This window comes from Cervus canadensis, chromosome 2 (assembly GCF_019320065.1).
Source record: "Cervus canadensis isolate Bull #8, Minnesota chromosome 2, ASM1932006v1, whole genome shotgun sequence".
Taxonomy (NCBI): domain Eukaryota; kingdom Metazoa; phylum Chordata; class Mammalia; order Artiodactyla; family Cervidae; genus Cervus; species Cervus canadensis.
In genome coordinates, this window is record NC_057387.1 from 68,700,698 (window position 1) to 68,725,067 (window position 24,370).

A 24,370-nucleotide genomic window follows, 5' to 3' on the forward strand; every position below is an offset into this window, starting at 1 on the left:
ACTCTGTATGTAGACAGAGTTACTAAACTTATCTTTGTGAGGATTTCATATTGTAAGTAAAGGTCAAATCACTACATAGTATACCTGAGACTAACATGATATTGTATGTCAACTCTATTTCAATAAAAAGAAGAGAGTTAACTTTTACAAGTGTATGTTTCCATTTCTAATCACTATCTGCTACAGTGATTACCAGGAAAACGAAGTTGATGGAGTAATTGATTGATTGATTGATCACTTCATTACATTAATCTAGAAATAGGAAAAATATGATCTTGTACCTCACCTGAAAGACATCTGCATCAAATCCTCCTCCACTTTGCAGTATAAAAGTGTGCTTATGTTGAAGTGCCTCATTTACAGGAAAAAATAGCTCCCTGCCAAAAAAGAGCAATGTAACATAATTACTCTTGGCTTGGAAGCCTACTATTAGTTTATTCAATGACTTTCTCAAATGGTGCTGGGAGAATTTGACATGAAACATTTTTGTTAGAAAAAACATCTCTTAGCTTATGTATAATATAGACACAGAAGAAAAATGTGAACAGTGGGAATAAGCCTACATTCAACAGTGACAAACTACTTGCCACAGAAATTTCTTAGGTTTAAAGTCCCTGGTTGTATTCTTGGGTTATGAGTGAGTGGTACACAATATTACGATACATTCTAACATCAAACCGGTGACTCTCTTCTGCTTGATCATATAACCAGTTACCTAGCCATTCAGACCTACTCAAATAGGGCAAGGGGATGGTATCTCATAGAAGGGAGAAGCAGGTGAGACATAAAAGGATCAGTACTTGGATAAAACCAAACATCTAGAGTGTTGCATTTTTATTGTGAGATATCTGAAGAACACAGTGACGATTTTCAAAGCAGCAAAACAATAAATATGTCAACATGAAACTCTTACAAACTCTTGCTAACCAAAATTTATTAACATAGAAGTTTATGGCTCAAGTCTGTGAAATTTCAATGCCCCTTTATGAGGCAGTACAAAGTACTTTGGGCTTCCCTCGTGGCTCAGACAGGAAAGAATCTGCCTGCAATGCAGGAAACCCAGGTTCAGTCCCTGGGTTGGAAAGACCCATGGGGAAGGGAATGACTACACACTCCATTATTCTTGCCTGGGAAATCCCACAGACAAATAAGTCTGTTGGGCTACAGTCTATGGGGTTGCAGAGTTGGACACGACTGAGCAATGAAGCACACACACGTTCATAAAGTACCTTAGATTTGAGGGTCACATAGCCATTGGTTTAAATACTGTTTCATCGCTTGCAATAATGACTTAGGGCAATTAACTTAATCTCCCCAAGTCTCATTTTCTTAATGGGATAAAAAGAATAATAATAGTTCTAATTCTTGAATTATGAAAATTAAATAATAAGATGATAAAATTTTCTCAAGAAGATGGTATATATCAATTCCTGATACATCATTTTTATAGATACAATTGACAGTGTTAGATAGACAGGTGTGAGGCACAGCATAGTAGTTGTCCATGTGGGCAAATTATGCTACAGTTTAAATGGGACATCAAAGGAATCCAGCAATAGTGCTTTCAGGACTGGCAAGTACAAAAGAGAGTCGTTTTCTCTATCGAAGCAGGGACTAGAGTACATGGTAACACAGCAGCAGGTTAGTTATTGAAGTCATGTTTATAGGACAAACAAGTGAAAAACTGATTTACAAACATAGGTTTCCAGTGATAAAAGAGATGTCAAATATTTATTCCCATATTCATCCCATGGATGAAAAAATAAGTTTGGAAATGTAATTGACTTGCGCAAAGTTGTACAGTGATATTGGGTCTAGGATTTTAAGCCAATTGAAAGAACATATTTCTAACTACTGTACAATATTGTCCATCATATGTAAAGGTGGAACTAAGAGATCTCAGTTTGGGTAATTACAAGGATAACACATATAAAACTAATAGTACAAGTCTAACATGGGAACAGACATAGCTATCTAGTAATCCCTGATTGAAATGGAACATACACTTGAGAGTTTTACATCTGAAAGCTCAGGAGGGTACAAGGAGTGATATATATTAAACCACAAAAAAAGGACAAAATTACCTCTACTAGTATTACTACATCTGCAGCAGCTATTGTTACTGATAACAATAATAATAATAATATGACTAGTAGCATTAATAGAAATGTATTGCCCAAAAAGGGGGGAAGGGGAAATGTTAGTCCTACTTCCCTCTATTGACCATTGTGGTAGTGATGTTAAAAAGAGAAAATTTTAAAAATGGGTTATGATCAAAATTTAATTATCATAATAGTTAAAAGCATGTTATATAGAAGATTTAATTTGAAGATAATTTTTGAAGCATTGATATAATTAGCAAGAATTAAGTCTATTCTGTTTTACCACTGGGAGAAATCTAGGAATAATAGGTAAAAGGAAATAATATGTTGGAATTAACCTATAAGAATGTTCTTTTAATAAAGGGGCTCAGAAAATTATAAATAATAATTTAAAACTTGCTAGTACTGTGTATGTTTTGATTTCACTTATTTACATTGATTCCCCTGGGAGGTTAGGGGTACTGTTTAGGGGATTAAAGAAGACAACATGGAAGAGATTCAATCAGATATTTATGATCTCTCCCTAATATTGAAGCCTCCTTCCCTAATTTAACTGACCAACTTTACTTACTGATCCACATCTTTAATGCTGTAAAAGTACAAAATATTTTAATTTTTGTGTCATCAAACAAAATGGAATTGATTAAAAAGTATAATACTTACATGTTCACTTCAGCAGCAGATATACTAAAATTGGAACGATACAGAGAAGATTAGCATGGCCCCTGCGCAAGGATGACATGCAAATCTGTGAAGCATTTTATATGTTTTCATGCTCAGGATTGCAATTTCTGGAATTTATTGTGAGATGGGATTTTTACAAATCTCTGCCAAACTTATCTCTTTGCTTAAGACTTTCCACTACTATATGTATATGTATTGCATCATGTGAAAAAGTTTTGAAATTAAAATGAATAAAAAGTAGTTCTTCAACCAACCATGAGGGAAGATAGATGGGCAAAGTTGGCAAAATATGAATATGCAAAGAAAATCCCATTTTGAAAATATTAAGGCTTAAAAATAGAGACTGTAATGTTATTCATAACTGTGCTAGACCAATATGAAGAAATAGATGTTTCCTCTTTTTGAGAAATGTATTAATGTAACTAAAATATATTAAGACTTTTAAAAAGAAAGTATAATACTTATTTTATATATGTACATATATGGTCAATCAGTTATATACTCTGAATTATTTCACTTGTACCGAGAGACATGTTTTGAATGTTTCCACAAGGTGCCCTACAACAGCTCGGAGAAGCACACTGGAGTCTCATTTGATCACCCTCTTGTTCAGAACCACTATCTTCAGTGTGATTTCTCAGGAAATCATACACTCTGGGCACCTCACTATCTGTTCCATTTTGTGCCTTTTGCTGGAAGGCTTTCTTCTTCCTGAATTCTATATTTTGGCATGTCCAAGAATTCCACCCCATTATTGTATCTATTCACACTTATCCCCAAGTGACTTCCTCTGTTTGCAGATTTAATTTCTATCTATACACTGACAGCTCCTGGCATATCTGCAGTTCCTCTCTCTCCTTTTAGCCTATCTAACACTGGCTTGTAGATGTCAAAGAATCATGTCAAGCATAACACTTCCAATCCCTCCATTCTCTCCCAATTTCCCCCGTTCTGAAATAGTTCCACTATTCACTCAGTTTATGTGGTCCAACTGAGACATATGTGTTCAGTCATGTCTGACTCTTTGTGACCCCATGGACTATTGCCCACCAGGTTCCACTGTCCGTGGAATTTTCCAGGCAGGAATACTGGAGTGGGTTACCATTTCCCTCCCCAGGGGAATCTTCCTGACCCAGGGATCGAACCAGTGTCTCTTGCATTTCCTTCATTGGTGGGTGGGTTCTTTATCTGCTGAGCCACCAGGGAAGCTGGTCCAACTGAGGGATCAGTCTTTACACCTCTTTGTAATCACTCTATCTAATCCATTGGCAAGTGCTTTTGACTCTAGCTTCAAGTCACACCCTGACAACAAGCACATCTGATAACTCTATCATCATCCTGGCCAAGTCACTGTCATCTCTCACACTGACTGTCACTACAGACTTCTATCTCTTTCACTCATACCTCCTATTGCTAGTTTCATGTGCAGCAACCAGAATAATCTATTAAAAAATAAATCAGATTATGTCAATCTCCTGCTCAAAAACTGGCATGACCTTTTATAATCTCTCATGACTCAGGATGAAATCCAAACCCTTTATCACACTCTACAAGACTCCGTACAATCTAGTTCCTGCTTATCTTCCTGACCTCATCTCATAACACTCTCCATTTTATTCTGCTCTAGCCACTCTGGCTTCTATCTGTTCTCTCTGTTTGCAACACTATTTATTCCCTTAGATCTTCAAAAGTCTCTCTCCTTTTCTTCACTCAGATCTTTGTTCAAAGTTACCAGTTCAGAGAAGCCGTCCTGTTGATTCTTTAAAATAACACCTCTACCAAACCCCCTTCTGTAGCCATCTGTCACCTTATCTTTTTTATGTTCCTCATAGCACTAATTATTGCCCCCACATATATTTATTTATTGCTTGTTTTCTGACTCTTCCACAGAACACTAGAATAAAAATTTCAGTAGGACAGTAAGAATTTTCTGTTTGTTTTAAACACTATTATATGTCTAAAAATTAGAACAGTACTTGGCACATAGTAAGAATAAATTGAGTTAAAAATTATCAGTGATAAGAAATTTGGTGTTATATGAACTCCTACCAGATACTAAATAAAGGATTTATGTTAATGAAAATTCGGGCTAGATAAAGCATTGCTTCACCTATATTTCCCATAGGATTTCTTCAAAGGATTTCATTAGTGTGAGAATTTGAACATATACCCTTCTGACAATCAGATAATGATATTTCCAACAGCACAGGAGCAATACTCAGAAGATGATACAAGCCCAAACCTATGAGGCCATTTGCTGCACTGCTCTGAGAGGTTTCCAAGGTTCCTCTGGCGTGTGTCCCCTCTTGTTGTAGCTGATTTTGTTTGAGTCCAAGAGCATTCCTTGGCTATTGGGCTTTGGCAAAAGCGGAAATTCCACCCAAACTCAATAAGATGCTTGTTACTGCAGATGAGGACACCCAACCCAATAACAACGTGCATATCTGGAACTTCTTTAGAATCTACCTGTTTAAGGCAAAATTGTCTTAGATATAAAATCAGTTTGTACTGAATCCATATCTAAATATTTTATTCAGCCCAATACTTGTATATGTATTTTTGATATCTTAGCTTTTTTAATTCTGATCAGGTTATATTTTTACCTGGTAAATTTGACTTTTAAGGTTTCTTCTACAGTCTATCTGCTTGTACAGTTTAAGCTTTAAAGTGAAGTCACTCAGTCGTGTCCGTCTCTTTGTGACCCCATGGACTGTAGCCTACCACGCTCCTCCATCCATGGGATTTTCCAGGCAAGGGTTCTGGAGTGGGTTGCCATTTCCTTCTACAGAGGATCTTCCAGACCCAGGGATCGAACCCGGGTATCTACCATTGTAGTCAGGCCCTTTAACATCTGAGCCAACAGGGACAGAATCCAAGTTTAAGCTTCATTTGTCTATAAAAGAAAGTCAGTAGTGAGAGGCAAAACACAAGGTCAATAAGTTTCAGCCCAGAACCGGCTCCAGGTTCAGCAGGTCTCATTAAACTAGAGTACTTCAGACAACCTTAGCCCTTGTGTCATCTTTCAAGATCATGTGAGACTCTCTCCTCAAGCTTGTCTTTGTCTCCGTTAGAACCACTCTGTTGCGTCAGTTCCTGCATCCCTCTCACTATCAGGATCATTTCGCTTTGGTGAAGGGCAATTTCAAATTTTAGAGGAAAAGTTTTGGAACTTTTAAATATGGACAGAAATGTTCATTTAAGAGAGGCCTTGGAACAAAAAAGAATACAATTCTGAGTATGCAACGGTTTGCCTTCCTTAAATAGCATGACTCTTTGCGACCCCACGGACTATAGGAAGGTCAGAGACACAGCCGTCCATGGGGTTTTTCAGACTAGAATACTGAAATGGGTTGCCATTTCCTACTCTAAGGGATCTTCTAAGGGATCTTCCTGACCCAGGGATCGAACCCATATCTCTTGGGTCTCCTGCATTGGCTGGATTCTTTACCACTAGCACCACCTGGGAAGCCCTTAAATAGTATGAGGAGGCTCTAGGATATGACCTGAACCACAATATTGTTTCCCTAAAGACTTCCAAGAAAAAGACAAGAAAAGAGGCAAATTCAGTTCTACCTTTTCTATTTGTATCCTACCTTTCCCTGACTTCCACTTCCTCCAATCATAAATTTAATTCAATCTCATGGACTTCTTAATCTTTTTCCCCCTCTTTTTCATGAAGATTTCCTGAAATTAAACTACCCATGAAGGAGATTCCTGGTACATGAACTTCAAGCTCCATTTAGTACATCTCTCTGTGACATTATTAAGGACTTCTCATATCTCAGGACACAAGGGAAAAAAGTTTATTACAATATTCAGAGTCTTCCTAGGCACATACCCTTGAGGCTTCCTTAGCCTCTATCAATGTGCACATCTTTTCTTAAGGCCAGGAAGTGCAAAAACTTGTCTGGAAAAAGCTAGTTGCAGGGTCTGAAAAGGACTTGGGGTTGATGAAACAATCTGAATGAGTTGGGCCAATTTATTTTAGGAGCTATATCTCAGAGATTGCTAAATAAAATTGGATCTTTCCTTCAACCTCACAAACAATGAAAGAGTGAATCTATAAAAGAGCTCAGAGATAAATTAATTAGTGCCTTCAGATAATGTTCAGCATTAGGCTTGGATACTGGCATTTCCATTACCTCTCCAACATTTTTATAGATGGCCTAAAACCAGAAATTGCTGATCTAGTAGGTAAAGAAAAGATTGGATGGCATATCACCCCATTATACAAATTTTAGCCTTTGGCAGAATGCATTGAAGAATATTCACATAGGAAAAAGACAAAAAAAATCTAAAATTCTTATGGATTTAAAAATAATAAATGGAGGTGTTCTAACTTAAAAAAATAAAAATAAAAAATATAAACCCCCTGTGTAACAAGATCACTGCTGGTTTCATATGCAAAAGGAACATTGGGTAATAAGTGTTTCCATCTTAATAAAATACAGAAAAGAACTATAGATACCTGAGGGTTAGGGAGGGGCTCCAAGAGAGATTATAGTATTCAATTTCCAATGATTCTGCAAAACCAACCAGGAGAAGCAGCTCTCAAAATGCAAGGGCAGAAGCAAGACTTTCTAAATGACATAGGTGATATTCTGTGAACTATAAATTCTACCACTATTTTTATACCTCTCTTAGGAATCTTCAGACTACTGACATGGTAGATTTTTCAAATACCACTCAAGAGTCTTCCACTCATCGAGCAGGCAACAATAACTTTCGGCACTCTTGTGGGCCAACTTTCATTCTTTATTTGTGAGAATACAAATTTATTCTTGAGAGATTTTTCCGAAAAGAACTAACAAATCAAGTCTTTTTCAGGTAAACTGTTTCCTGAAATACCTGACATTTCCTATACAAAGCATACACTAGTAGTTCAAGTGGATGTTTTTCAATCTTGTGTCCTCAATCCAATCCCAACTGGAGGAATTTCTTGAGGTCCCTGATACCCCATGCCAAGACTCACTGATATCTTAAAAATATTAGGGGCTGATCCCATTTAAAAAATAAGTAATTTATCCAAGCTTTTACCCAAATTTGCTCAATATCCCTTGAAACCTAAAGCAAGGAAAGCTCTAATTCTATCACGGAATATATTGATATGTCAAAAAGGGACACTTTTTTTCTTTATGTTATCAACTGCAATATTCTTATATCACTTGTAGGGGGAAAAAAAAAGACCTAATATATATAGACATAGATTTGTGCAAGATCATAGTGTTATAAATAAAATGTGATCTACTATTTCTCACTGGCCCCCAAACTCAAACATCACTTTGTTTTCAGTACTATCTAAACTCATCTCCTTTAGTATTATGTGTTTGTACTGTTTCCTTCTACTATCCTTCTAAATTTCAAGCCAATATTTATTTGCCTTGTCATGGGAAAATCAATAGCATGCCAAGTGTATTATGTGTAAGTCACATCACTTGTGTCCAACTCTTTGTGACCTCAGTCCGTGGGATTCTCCAGGCAAGAATACTGGAGTGGGTTGCCATGCCCTCCTCCAGGGAATCTTCCTGACCCAGTGAACCTGAGTCTCTTCGTCTCCTGCCCTGGCAGTGGCTAGGTACCACTAGCGCTACCTAGGAAGCTGATGTACGGAAGCCCTCTTCTACTTCTCTCAATCAAGATCTATACATGATAAAATTTCCTTGTGAATTATCTCTTTTATAATATTTAGATAGATGGCCTACTGTAAAGCCCGAGATAAATTTATAATTTCCAACTATTTGTTAAATGCACTAATTCAGAAAGGTCTTCCCAGATGGCACTAGTGGTAAAGAATCTGCTGGCTGATGCAAGAGATGTGGGTTCAATACCTGAGCTGGGAAGATGCCCTGGAGTAGGAAATGGAAACCCACTCCAGTGTTTTTGGCCTGGAAAATTCCATGGACAGGGGAGCCTGAAGGACTAGAGGCCATGGGATTGCAAAGAGTCAGACACAACTGAGCAATCATGCATGCATGCATTTAATTCAGAAGAGATACAAAGAAAATGCAATTCTATCAACCAAAGTTCATTATTGAGAACACAATATATCCAAGAGGTACATCCCTAACCTCTAAGAGATTGTACATATCTGGAATTTTTCTAGATCAATTCCAAAATCAGCTCTGGGAATTTTTTTTTATCATTAGCTACCAAGAGTATTACAGATATTTTTCTAGGACTTCATCTGATTTATATCATTGATCTCCAAGTTTTGAATTCTATTCAGGAGAAAATAATCATGACAAAGCTTTTGGTAAGGAGGAGTCAAACTAGTTCAATGGTCAACTGCCAACTTTAGGATTGCCTAATTACCACACATTCTCTTCCTTTTTGATCATTTATAATCTAGTCAGACACTAGATGTATTTTGAGGTATAACAAATGGAACATATTCTTCTTTTTAAAGAGATACAGTAGCAGCTACAAAGTTTCTGGAATCTATGGTAGACTTAGTTGTTGTTTCTTCTTGCTGTGCTACTGTTGACAGAAAACACTAAGGACTCCTCAGTTAGTTGGATTACCTCCTATGAAACACTATTGCCTTCCATTTTTTGTATCACTATCCCTTGTTAAATCCTAAACCCAGTAATTCTCCTTCCCTTACCTGAGGGAGAAGAATCCTATTGTTATCAATTTTTAGGTTACAATCTAAGCCTTATTCAAAGCTATTGAAAATTCTTTAGGAAAAGCCTGATTTAATTTTATTTGCTAATGCTACTTACCTGAAAACAAAGTCTGAATATTGTCAATATACAAAAAGACTCCCACACAACTTATCTCAGTTCAAAAGTCTGAGTTGATCACTCTCGCTTAGGTTTTCCAGACATTTTGTTGAAACATTTATAAAGCACACTACTGCCCTATCTTCACACTAACCCCAAGAAAAATCCTAATTGAAAAATGGATCATTTTAAATAGGAACTGGCAGTGTTACCCAGTTTATCCACACTCATTTCACCCTTTCATTAACACTTTTATTCAGTCAACAGTATTTCTTGAGCGGCTACATTATATCATTGTTGAAAGTTTCAGAACATAGGTTTATTGTTTTTCCCCAGTTGTTGAGATATAACTGACATATAAAACTATATACATCTATACACCATAATGTATATTATGGTAGTGATTACTACCATCAGCTTAGTTAACATTTATTATTTCTTGTAGTTACAATTTTTTCTTGCGATGAAAACATTTAAAATTTACTCTCTTAGCAACTTTCAAATATACAAAACAGTACTGTTAACTGTGGGCTTCCTAGGTGGCGCTAGTGGTAAAGGAACCAGCTTGCAAATGCAGGAGACTTAGAGACACAAGTTTGATCCCTGGGTCTAGAAGATCCCTGGAGAAAGAAATGACAATCCACTCCAGTATTTTTGCCTGGAAAATTCCATGGACATAGAAGCCATGGGCTACAGTCCATGGGGTCTCAAAGAGTCAGGCACAACTGAGCTCACACACACACCCTGATTACTATAGTCATCATGCTGTACATTACATCTCCAGAATTTATTTATTTTATAACTGGAAGTTTTTACCTCTCAGCTTTTTTCTCACCCAATTTCTCCGCTGCTCGCCACTGCCTCTAACCACTAATCTGGTCTCTTTCCACGGGTTTATTTTTTATAGATTCCACACCTAAGTGAGATAATATAGTATTTGTCTTTCTCTGACATTTCATTTAGCATAATGTCCTCAAGATCCGTCCATGTTGTTACAAATGGTAGGATTCCTTCTTTTAATAACCAAATAGCATTCCACTGTGTATATATATATATATATATAAACATTTTCTTCCTCCGGTCATTTGTCAGAGGACATTTAGATTGTTCCCATGCCTGGATTATTGTAAAGAATGCTGCTATGAACTAGGGGTACAGATATCTCTTCATGAGAATGATTTTTTTCCCCTTCAGATATACACCCCAAAGTGACATTGCTGCGGAAATTTAGGTTTAAAGGATTATCTTGAACATATGTTTGATTGGCAAAAATACTAGGAGGAGGTATGTACATACTTAGGAGGTATGTTTATTTAGGATGGCTTAAACTGATGTTGAAGCTGAAACTCCAATACTTTGGCCACCTGATTCGAAGAGCTGACTCATTTGAAAAGACCCTGATGCTGGGAAAGATTGAAGGCAGGAGGAGACGGGGATGACAGAGGATGAGATGGTTGGATGGCATCACCAACTCAATGGACATGAGTTTGGGTAAACTCCAGGAGTTGGTGATGGACAGGGAGGCCTTGCATGCTGCGGTCCATGGGGTCACAAAGAGTCGGACATGACTGAGCGACTGAACTGAACTGAACTGAAAGTGTCTAATAGCAATCATGAAGGACATTATATAAAATTACTAAATCTTAATCTGTATTCCACTCAGCTGTGCATACACTATGTACAGTTCTGAACTAGGTTTAGAAAAGTGAACCCAACAAAGATGGCCCAGACTCATGTGGAGTTTATTGAAATTTTTTCAAGTCCCCACATGGGTTGATACATTTGGAAACTCAGAATTTCCCCTAATCTGAAGCTCGTATTGTCAAAAAATTGCTAGTCGGTACACAATATCCAGCCAACCTTTTGGCCGTACTCCATACCCTGTCACCAATCATGAGAGTCACCTAAATTTTCTGTAAACAGCTTAGGATAAATTCTAGGCAAAATGCCAACATTTGTCTATATCTTGCTGTTATTCCTGGAAATTTCTCCCCAATCCTCCACAGTTGCTTTCCATTGGTCCTTTCACAAGCACAGAACCTATACCTCTTTAAAAATATTTTATGAGGTTATTTTTATAAGTAAAAATCTTTCACTACTCTACAGACTTGATACTGATTTTTAAACTGAATTTTTAGCCAAATAGAAAATTCCTCACTATATTCTGTGAAGTTGCTCAGTCATGTCTTTCTCTTTGTGACCCCAGGCTTTGTAGCCCACTAGGCTCGTCCGTCTATGGGATTCTCCAGGCAAGAATACTGGAGTGGGTTGCCATTTCCTTCTCCAGGGGATCTTCCTGACCCAGGGTTCGAACCCAGGTATCCCACATTGCAGACAGACGCTTAAACCTCTGAGCCATCAGGGAAGCCCACTATATTCTAGAAGTCAACAACTAGAGAACAATAATTAATTAGGATGTCATTTTGATTTTTTAAATATACCAAGTACATTATTTCAGAAATGCATACTACATTAATTCTGAATGAAAATGGAATAAAAGAGACTTTTAACTCCAGTTTCATTTAGAAATGTTCATATATGCATAAATATTATTTTACTAATTCTAATATTAAGTGAATGCCAGAATCAAAACAAAGCCTTCATTTGAAACTGAGAAGTATAACTTGAAATCCAAAATATATATTTAGAAATTTTATCTTTAAAAATCACCTTTAAAAAGGAGCTGAGGAACATACTGAAATATGGATGGTATCCCATGATCAGAGTTCTTATATTTTTGGAAAAATAACTTAGCCATTTAATTAGTATTGTTAAAATGGATCCCTATTAAATCTTCTATAGCTAATAATAAAGGCATTTATACATTTGTCTATAGGAAATGATTGTCACTAAAATATGTTCTAGATTGGGCAGAGCATCTCCAACAAGGACTCTATACCCTGGAAGGTGTAGAATATACTACCCCCTTCATAGCATATACTAGGTGACAAATTGCCAAGTGGCTTGAGTATACTCTCAATTTACTATCAAAATTATTACTAAGACTTTATTGTAATCATATATGTAGAGACCTCATCCTAATAAGGGACTTCCCTGGTGGCTCAGAAGGTAAAGCATCTGTCGTAAAGCGTCTGTCTACAATGAGGGAGACCTGGGTTCGATCCCTGGGTCGGGACGATTCCCCGGAGAAGCAAATGGCAACCCACTCCAGTACTCTTGCCTAGAAAATCCCATGGATGGAGGAGCCTGGTGTCCATGGGGTCTCAAAGGGTCGGACACGACTGAGTGACTTCACTCGCTTACTCTATCCTAATAAAGTAAAAGGAGGAGATTGTCTGATTTTTCTTTAGCCATCTGGGAAAGCCAGGAAAAGTGAAGAGAAGTATGTGGGATAGGAAAAAAATTGCTTAACTGTGTGGGAAAGTGTGATTTGGTAGCCCAATGTGTAAAGTTAAATGTAACATAAGAAAAAGCTGTGTTTAATAGAGGTAAAATATCTCATTTTGCCCTTTGCTGAGAAGTTACTGGACTGGGTTTCCATGATTGCTTGTAGATCAGAATATGATAATTCTCATACAAATTTGCCTGATTAAAAAGAAAAAGAGAAAAAAAAGGTAAATTAAAAAAATAGAGAAAGAGAGAGAGATTAGAAAACACCTGTTTTTGCCACAGAGCACAGGGTAACTTTAAATGTTTACAACTGAATATATTCCTCCCTTTTCGTTTCACAATTAGGTAGTAGCTCCGTCAGAATTTAGTTGCATATTTTTATAAGACAAAATTTTCTGTAGGAATACATACTTAAAATTCTCCACATTTATAAGGATATTTTCACCTACAGATATATTTATATCAACATATATTTATACCAATGTTCCCAAGTTTTCAAATGCCTAAATTCCACACGTGTCTAGCAGTGTCTTTATTTTCATAGTTACAAACGTATCCCTACTTAATACTAAAGCCATAAGAATTCATTTATAATCTACTTTTCAGGATATGTTTTTGCTACATAAGCATTTTAAAAATGTCTGCTGGAACATTATTGCCTTCCATTTGATAGATAAGTTTCCTTTCACTTGAAATAAATGAGCTTCTTCAGGTTGAAAATTATTGTTTTAATGTTCATTTAGATTTAAACTGGAAAAGAATTTGCACACACACACATGACTGTTTGCTCCTGAAGATCACTGTCATATTGTAATTCCAAAGATATTTTTCCTCCCTGATGGATTAGTCCAGATGTGTCCAAACCTGTCACAAATCAGAAAAAGGTTAAAGATCATGTAATTTCTGTGTTGGACCCTCTGTCGAGTCGTGTTTACTGTCACCGAAAGGTTAGACTAGAGAAGAGAAGAATGAGGCTGATGAATAGTGCAGGATGCGTGTCAGTGTAATGAAAGAGGTGGCAGGCACCTGTTTTCAGCAGTGAAAAGCCGTCCAGATTTTGTCCTGTCACTTTTAGTTTTTCAAAAGTGCATTGCTTTTAGGTCTGGATCCTGAACATGCCTTAAGGCATTGGGACCTTGGAAACAAATAATTCATTAATATGTTTCCTGCCAGTTCTTTGAAGAAGTGGTCCTTTCCCTTTGTTGATGTGTCTGCCTTACTTCATTGCATATTACCATCTCCAAGCCTTTTTGAGTGAAGAGTTAGAATTATGTTGGGCTCTTTCTATAAGAAAATGGTAGTAAGGAAAATCAGAAGCAGTGAAATTCATTGTATTACTGTTCATATGTAAATTTGCTCTAATGTAGCGGTCTTTAAAAAACCAAAATAAGTCAGTCTTTCATCTTTTCCTATCTTGGTTAAGAATTTTTGCAAAAGAAAAATTAATACTCACAATATGAGAACACATTTTTATTGTACAGTTGTAAGTATATAATGAAATGGTTAATTTAAAACTCCAGGGTTTTTGACCAAGCTGAGGTCATTCTCACATGATGGAAGATAGTATTTCAAACAATCTTAAGTAGATTTTAGGTTTTCTCAAGATAGCTACAGGTGAGTTTGGCTAGAGGCGAAGGTTAATTTTTCCAAAGTTTTAGAGGTGATTTTAAATCTGAATGACTCACAAGTATAGCAGTTAGTAAAGTGGTATAGTTAGATACACAACTTCCTTCCTTCTAAAGAAATGTGGTTTCTTTAAGTGTCTGTCCTTAACCACATTACGCAATTTCTGTTTATTTTTTCCCTAAAATTTCTCCTTATATCAAATATTATTGTGCAGATAATAGTCATATTTATTTACATATACTTCAACCTTTCTCTTGAATTCACTAGACTGTATACTTTTCAAAAAGATATCTTATTGGCTTCCCTGCTGGCTCAGTGGTAAAGAATCTGCCTGCCTCAGCAGGAGACATGGTCTGAGCCTTGATCCGGGAAGACCCCACACGCCACAGAGCAACTAGGCTGGTGTACCACCGCTATTGAGTCTGTGCTCTAGAGCCTGGGAACTGCAACAACAGAGCTTGCATTGCAGCTACTGAAACCCACAATTCCTAAAGCCTGTGCTTTGCAACGAGAGAAGCCGCCACAATGAGAAGCCCGACCACCGCAGCTAGAGGGTAGCCCCCACTTTCTGCTACTAGAGAAAGCCTGCCCAGCAAGGAAGACCCAGCACAGTCAAAAATAATAAATGAAATTATATATTTTTTAAAAAGATATCTTATTCACCAAATCACAGTATCTGACAGTTCCAGGAACAGTATAACCTCTGAGTGGAGAGTAGATTCTGAGCCAGCATGTTGTTAAGAGTTAAATCTAAGCTGAAAAGAGAAGAATGAAAAAGATAAACTCTTATCCAGGGACTGGAGGATGGTAAAGCAGAGCTTGGGCTGTTTGGGGTTGATAAGCAGAGCTTCCTCTTAGCTTTCAAAAGTCAGGAGGAAGTCAGAGGAGTAACAGGGCCTTGGAAAAATACTGCTATTGAATGGGTTGTGAGGGTGTTACATGTCATCCAATCTTAGGACTAGGGAAGGAACAAGCTCTTCATAGAATTTCTGAGAAAAGTAGATTTGATACTAAATGGTCACCTCCTTTACCTGTAGGAAAGGTGTGGCACTCTAAAGGAGTTGAAGTATCTTACAATCATCTTATACTAATTGTAATATTAGTATATTTGACTCCAATGTCAATTTAATTTCCTACCATACAAAAATAGTTTCAAACGGCAGTCCTTGACCAGCAGCATCAACATCACTTAGGAAATTGTGAGAAATACAATGATCGGCCTCATCACAAACGTACTAATCAGAAAACATAGGGGTGTAGCCAGGAATCTGGTTTTTTTTTTTTTTTTTAACAAGCTCTCCTGATGATCCTGATGCATCTGAGAACCACTGTACTGTACCAAAATGCATCAAATACTCATGGAAAGCCTCAGATTCTTAGGAAACAAAGACAAAACAGGATCTGCCCTAATGCCAGAAAGTGTTATAGGGGTTCAAAGGAAGAAAATATAAAAATACTTTAACAATCACTTTTATTAATTGATTGTTTACTATGTGCCAATTGTATTTGGCAAATAATATAATCTCATTTGATAGATGAGGAAAAGGAAGTGCAGTGACAAAATATAAATTGCCTAACTTTATATAATTGATAAGTGATAGGAATCAGAATCCTCATTCTTTGTTTCATATTGAAATGGGCGTCAGTAGATATACCATCTGACCAGGGCACAACTTAAACATCCTCACTGTATGTGACAGTTTTAGGTTATGCAAAAGCAGTGATGTCATATAATGGATTATTTTCTTCTCCACACCACCCACTTTATTTGTGAGAATTTGAAGCAATGTTTGACTTCAGAGCTAAGGATTAAAATCAAATTATACTGCTTCTGGTTCAAAAAACTTTGAAAAACTTTCATAGACAATGTAGTGTTTGAAAATGGGAATTTTTCCAGGTAAGGTCTCTCAGACTTCAGACAAGCCTTCTTTCTTAATTGTCAGATTATTTCATCCACACAAAAGAAAGATATATTCTTTAAAAGAAATGAAAGCCTAAATAATCAGGTGGCTTTAAGGTCAAATAAAGTGAAAACTTAATATTATGGATCAGGTTGTTAGTGATTTTTGAGTTATCCCTAATTCTCAAATGTAATTAAAAAAATCTATGACTTTTTAAAGGATGCATTCATTATATTAAATATAATACTAGCCTTTACATCTTCACTGATAGCTCCATTGGTAAAGAATCCACCTGCAATGCAGGAGACCCCAGTTCGATTCCTGGGTTCAGAAGATCTGCTGGAGAAGGGATAGGTTACCCACTCCAGTATTCTTGGACTTTGCTTGTGGCTCAGCTGGTAAAGAATCCACCTGCAATGCAGGAGACCAAGGTTCAATCCCTGGGCTGGGAAGATGCCCTGGAGAAGGGAAAGGCTACCCTCTCCAGTATTCTGGCCTGGAGAATTCCATGGACTGTCTAGTTCATGGGGTCGCAAAGAGTCAGAGACGACTTTTCACTTTCACTTCACTAGCTTTTACTTATACTATTCCAACAATGTAAGTGCAGTTTTATACCATTGTAATAATATATCTTTTAGTTAATATTTTAAATGATATGTCTATCATTTAAGCATTTCCTTGCATACCTGAAAACAGAAATGTTCTTAGTTATATTCATTGTAGGCTATAATATTTAGATGCACTCTATCAGAATAAAAAATTCAAACTATTAATTTGGAACTTGTCATATTTGTAAAAATATTTATCACAAATGGGTAAATAAAATGTATATTTTTATAGGGAATTATATAAAATGAATTGTAAAAGTTGTGTTTGCCTCCTGTCCAGGAAACTCATAATAATTGACTTATTATAGCTTTAGAAGCTCTTCTGAATCTGGATCATTTTTGTGAGTCTAATTTCCCTGGAATATATTCTTCTGACCTATGATTCCTATTTCCTACTACCTTGTGTTAATGCCTTTACTTGCTAATATTTTATGTAAAGATTTATTCTCCAGAAATATAGTCTTAAATATGTGTTTTGATTGCACAACACTTCTGCCTTCTATTTCTCTAACTCAACATTCTACTTTGCTCTTTTTTTATGTCTGTTTCTCTGACTGGATAATTTTAAATGACCTATCTTTACGTTCACTGATTCTTTCTTCTGCTTGAGCAAGTCTATTAGTGAAGCTCTCTATTGAATTTTTCAGTTCAGTTATTGTATTCTTCACCTCCAGAATTCTGTTTAGTTCATTTTTATAGTTTTTCTTTTGCTGATATTCTCATTCTGTTCATGTATCATTGTCTTGATTTTGCTGTCTATCTGCACTCTATTGTAATTTACTAAGCTTCCTTAAGACAATTATTTTGAATTTTGGTCAGGCAATTGATAGATCTTCATTTCTTTAGGGTATAATGCTATTGATTAATTTTTTCTGATTCTTTATGTTTGTTGTGGCTTTGTACTGGTTTATGTTCATGTGAAGAAGCCATTTGTTCTAGTTTTTATGAACTGACTTTGCAGGGAAAGATTTTTACCAATTCAACTGGCTAGAGATTGTGGGAGTCTCTCAAACCCTTTTTTAAAATGGCTATGTATGTTCCACTCCTCTCTCACCCTTCTCGGGAAGAATTCTCAGGATTATTCACAGAGCCAGACTTCACAGATTTTCTCCAGATTTCACAGAGTCATGCTTGATGCTAAGAACCATCTGCCCCCTTTCCCTTGGGCAGTACATTAGATTGGTAAGTGTAAATTCTACTTTTCTCTTTCCTACCTGAACTAGAGAACTCAGGATTGTGCCTCTTCTTTCTATTCCACTGAACTGAGCCAGCTGCTAAGATCATAATGATTGTTGTAGTTCATAGTCCTTCTATTTTAGTGCATCCTCCATTAAACATGAACCTGGTGTTACTGTGACATCCAAGAAGACGGCAAAGCCATTAAAACAATCCTTAGACAGAAATTTGCTTATGTTTAGCACATGACACTTCCTTTTTTATATCATTAAATATCTTCAAACCATAATAGCTCAAGATCTAGCTATTTAATCACCTCATGGGGAATATCATGAGCTGCTTAATAAACAGTTATTCACTATTTAGTTTATGTACACTATATCCCTTTCATAATATTATAGGACTTTAGTTATAAAGAGATTTTGGTCAAATTTCTATGTTTGCAGATAAATGCTTATATACTCCTATCTTTCAAAAATCATGTTTCAACTGGTACTTCATTTGTTATTAACATATGAATATTTAGTTATTAAAATGACTGTATTTATATATATTTTTGGAATGAGCACATTCAAAGTGAAACTTTTTTTTTTTACCTTTGAAGTGCATTTTTTCAATCCTAGAGAAGAGTCCATAGCACAGTATTACCATCACTTTATAGCAGTTCCTAAACTGGCATTTATCATGTATCTAAAGAAAATAACCATTCTGAAAATGAGTGAATTCAGGTGTTTCAGCCACTCAGTGTTATGCCAGAATTAGCATTCGAAGGATTCAACTGGAGTGTAGGAATTCTATAGCAAGCAACAGCTGTTTCTCCTCTCTGTTAATGACTACAGTAGACACTAAGCGTCAGGAAATAATGTGGCTTTCTTAAGATGACTGTGGGTTTAGTAAACACACAAGCCTGGGATCATATCCTGTTTCTGCCTTTTACTGGCTAGGGAAACTTCAGCAAATTGTTCAGCTTCTATGAGTTTCGGTTTCCCACTTGTCAAATATAAGTTGCAAGTTGCTGAGAGAATTCACTGAGGCAATGAACATACAATGCCTACCTGTAAACTTCTGAGTTTCTTACAATCCCCTTTATTTCCGTGGCATCACACTTTACAAAGAAATGGTCCAAGACCACTAGAGAGTGACTTCTTAAAGCCAGTAGCTCTGGAATCAGAGTAGCTGCATCAGAATCCCAAGATCAAGTCTTGCTGGCCCTGTTATTCTGCGCTCACCTCCTAGGACTCAGAATTAAAGGAGAACATGCAGAAGTAAAGAGCTTAGTGCAAAATTGACACAACTGACACACAATGACCCAATATTCAGATTCGTTATCTTTGCAGCCTTCATGTCTGGGCTGAAACATTCCACCTATCCTATGGCTTTAGTGAAATAACTGTAGTTGCTGTATTGTTAGGTATTCACAATGTTGATTCTCAAAGGTGATCTGTGAGAGTCATTGCTAACAAAGATAGCTTTGTTAAGAAGATTATTTCACCTGAAATCATTATTTGGCAAGTCTTACAACTTCTTATCCTCAGAACCTATAGTTTAAAAAGGTGTAGGTTATAAAAGACACTAGATATTTGACCGGCCAGAATTCTCATTAAAATAAAAATTTCCAACATGTCACTTCTTGCTATAGGTAGCATGCCTCTCTTCTTTCTTTCTCTCTTCCTTCCTTCCTTCCTCCTTTCCTACTTGCCTCCTTTATTTACACATACACTCATTTATTTAACAAGCTCATTCATGTGAGCTCTGGAGTAGGATGTCCAGGGTTTGAATCCTGGCACCAACTTAATTAATTTGATGTCCCTGTATTAGCTATTTAACCTCTCAGCCTCAAATCTCCTTCTGTCAACATTAGATAATATGAGCATCTATTGCCAAGGAACAACTAAATGAGCTAGTGCAAACCCCCTTGCACAGTGCTTGACATAAAAGTTCAGGAAATCTTAGCTATTATACGCACAAGTTTCTTATTAAATGAGTTTATTATTCCTCCTTCTTGTCCTCTTTCTCTTCCTTTCACTACCACCGCCACTACTTGCCAGCAATCCACAGAGACTGGCTCTGCCCTGGCTGAAACAAAAAGCAAACAAAACAAAATCATCATCTCTGTCTTTATCGAATACACAATTTGTGAATAAACACATAGTATGTGGAGAAACTAAATTGTAAATAGAAGATTATAATTTTTGATAACTATTTGAAGGAAAAACACTCTGGGGACTAACTGGAGGGGGTCCATTTAGGATGTTTGTGAAACTTTTCTCTACTTCTGTGGAAGTTTTGTTTTAGCCAAGATCTGTTTCTAGTGGTCATGTATGGATGTGAGAGTTGGATTGTGAAGAAAACTGAGCACCGAAAAATTGATACTTTTGAACTGTGGTGTTGGAGAAGACCCTTGAGAGTCCCTTGGACTGCAAGGAGATCCAACCAGTTCATCCTAACAGAGATCAGTCCTGGGTGTTCATTGGAAGGACTGATGCTGAAGCTGAAATTCCAATACTTTGGCCACCTCATGCAAAGAGTTGACTCATTGGAAAAGACCGTGATACTGGGAGGGATTAGGGGCAGGAGGAGAAGGTGACGACAGAGGATGAGATGGCTGGATGGCATCACCGACTCGATGGGCATGAGTTTGAGTAAACTCCAGGAGTTGGTGATTGACAGGGAGGCTTGGCGTGCTGCGATTCATGGGGTCGCAAAGAGTCGGACACGACTGAGTGACTGAACTGAATTGAACTGAATTGAAGAGAAGCCACAGATATTTAAAAGAAAGAAGAAGAAGAGTTTGGATGTGTAAAGCAGTGAGAGCAACTTTAGTAGATGGAAAGAGAGAAGAGTGTTAGGTCTCAGACAATGCAGGATTCATAGGTAAGAAAAAATGTTAAATTTCATTTGAATATTTATTTGAAGCATTTATCCTTATTCTTGAAATGGCCGGTGGCCTCTGTTATTGATATTATAGATTTTGGTCTTCTTTTTTTATAGTCTTTAAACCTGCTGAAGTGTTTATAGGACATTCAGCTATACTGAACATGTACAAAATACAATATCTGTCACAAGAAGAGAAAAATACACCAATATCAAATTTTGTGCATTGCAAATATCAAATTGACAATGTTAAAATCTTCAAATTGTTTATCAGTTAAGATTTTAATTTACTAAAGCTGTTTTCTTTATTCTGTAGGCTTTGTTCACAGATGGGAATATTTAAATCATGGAGTTAACATAAAGTGATAAAAGAAAAAGATCTTGGTGTTGTGATATATCCAGTAAGCCAGAACTGTGCAAATTCCCCAATTAAATTTGACAACTCCTTAAAAGATTCAATCCCACAGATGCAATATGACAATCCCAAAGTGGGAACAGTACATGAAACACTGCATCCTGCTCATTCACTTAGCTGTTCTTTCTTACAGCTACACAATCAGAATTGCATTTAAGGAGTAGACAGTGGAAAATTCAGTTAGTACACAGACATCAGATGTAAAACCTTGTCTTTGTCACTCAGAGGATACAAACAAAAAAAAAATCATTGGATTTTTAAGGACTTCTTACTGCACTGTTTTTATTTCTTCTTGCCATTTTCTTATTCATGCTAAAATGTGACAACAATGAGTCAACCCCTTTCAAATGATTTAGCAAATTGCTATATCTCTTTGTTTCTGAAAATAATTCCCTAAAATGGAATTAAAAAAAAAACATAATTGTGTTTTGCTATTACCAGGCAATAATCTCTGTATTTGAAAAGCTCTTTAATTTATCCCTAGGGCTTAAATTAAACTTTCTACTAGCAGAGGTTTTACATTCTCTTCAGGTAGACACGTTGTTCAGGGCTGTGATTAATTGGGCAAGCCTGATTCCTTATATTTAGAGCCCACTTGTAAGTAGAAGTGAGAAATGAATTGTGCCAAGAGCCTTCAGTTCTATTTTTATTAATAGAGCAGATTACATAGATCATGAAAACAATCTTCTAATTTATAAGAGTCAATCTAATGTCTTGTTAAACAAGAGTTATTATTATTGAGCTTAGACTATTGAAGTGTGTTATACCAGAGGGCCACTTCCCACATTGAAGAATACTGCTGTGAACACTAGCATGTTAACCACATGCTAATGGGCTCTCGGCAGCCTGATAAGTTATTGATTATCTCAGCTGGCATAATTCGTATCAGGAAGAGACAGCGTAGTTAACTGGAATTTAAGTTCTTCCTTTTTGCAACTTGAAACAGACTCGGATGCTCATCAGTCACTTTATTCAGGGCCATGGTAACAGACAGAAGGCTTTGTCCATAGGTGGATGGGTCTTTTCAGAAAGGAGCAGTGCTGAGCTCCATTAAACTCTGGCCCAGAAAATTTCAACTCCTATTATACCTGTTAATCTAAACAGTAACTGAAATGCCAGATGGAAGAGCAGTTCAAAGCCATTTGCCGTTGTTCTCTTGCTAATGTGAATGATAAAATTATCCTGAATTTTGTATTTTGTTCATTTTTACCACGTGAAAAATAAAATGGATAAGGATAAAGAGTATATGTGATTATAAAAGGCTATTCTTAAAAAAGTATTCATGTGATAATAGTCAATCATATTATTTTAAAGCATTTCTATAGAAAAGAGTTTCCATTGTGAATAATATTTAAAAATGCAGAAAGTAATTTTACAGAGGATTTTCCCCACACAAAGTTGTGATCAGTGTGGTTTGTTATGTTCACTGAAAACTGGAACCCTTACAACCTGTGCTTCAGCTGACACCTTTCTCCTCACATTACTGCTTTTTATAATGGGAAGAGAAATGCATGTTGAAAATTGTAAAGAGGCAATAAAATAGCTTTTAAATAAAAAATATATTATTGTGAAGTAATCTAAGCATTGTAAATTGGCAAGACTTCATGACACATTGCTATGTCTATTCATTTGTGGAAGTGTTTGAAAATTGCACAAAAGGGCTTGGTTTCATGTTTTGGAAGAATGGTTAAGCTTAGTGTGACAGTTTGTTAAAAGAGGAATAGTAAGAGGAAAGAGAATTTCTGTTCTCTTGGTGAATAATTCACCTTTTAATAGGTTTTCTCCACACATATTTAAATCATGTAATATTTTGCCAAGTAGAGGATCACATTTCAGTTGTAGCCACTTATGACAACTGGGTAAACAAAGTCACACCTGGCATTACTCACTAATTCCAGCCTAAAGGGGCTTGCTAAATTGTTTTGATCAGAAATGTCTTTCCTTCCATCTACATAATGATAATAACAGCCACAAAAATTCTTATGGAAAATGTAAATTATTAAAGTGGCAACATATCTGAAATAATGAGCCACTTAATGTAATACACTATATTGATTAAGAGTTAATCTAGTTTAATACACTAGATTGATTAGAAGTTGGAAATGCCTGTATCAAATACCAGCCCTGTGGTCATAGGCAAGGTAATTCAGCTTCACAACATACCACCCCACCCTCAATTTGTTCAACAATAATATGGGAATGAAATACCTATGTGATATAAGTTGTTTTAAGAATTAAAGTAGATACTGCATGTAAGTGCTTAACAAGGCATTTAACATGAATTAAGCACATAATTATATTTATATTACCTGGCCCAACTTCCTTGAATTAACAGTAGAACTGGACAAAATACTTGTACTTAATAATAATTAACCTTATAAATAAAAACATGATTAACAGCAATATTAGAACTACAAACAGACCTCTTAGAACTAAGTTTCATTTTATGTTGTTCTACCCAGGAAATGCAAATCAAGTTCTTCTCACTGATATAATAAGTACATTGTAGGTTTTTTTTTTTTTAATTGAAGGATAATTGCTTCACAGAATTGTGTTGGTTTCCGTCAAACGTCAACATGAATCAACCACAGGTATACATATGTCCCATTTTTTTAAACCAAAATATCAATATTTAGCTATTAGTGTGTGTGTGTATGTGTATATATATATATATACATATATACACTTAGCATATATATATGCTATGTCGTTTCAGTAGTGTCCAACTCTTTGTGACCCTATAGATTGTAGCCCCCAGGCTCCTCTGTCAATGGGATTCTCCAGGCAAGAATACTGGAGTGGGTTGTGATGCCCTCCTCCAGGGGATCTTCCCAACCCAGGGATAGAACCCGCATTTCTTACATCTCCTGCATTGGCAGGTGAGTTCTTTACCACTAGCACCACCTGGAAA

The 24,370-nt window shown here is 36.3% G+C and overlaps 1 non-coding gene across 1 annotated transcript; it reads left to right on the forward strand.

The window, feature by feature from the left end:
* The first annotated feature begins 2,765 nt into the window (after positions 1-2,765).
* LOC122437452 lies at positions 2,766-2,872 on the forward strand. The gene has a single exon (XR_006268277.1). It is a non-coding gene; the product is annotated as a U6 spliceosomal RNA (small nuclear RNA).
* The last annotated feature ends 21,498 nt before the right edge of the window (positions 2,873-24,370 follow it).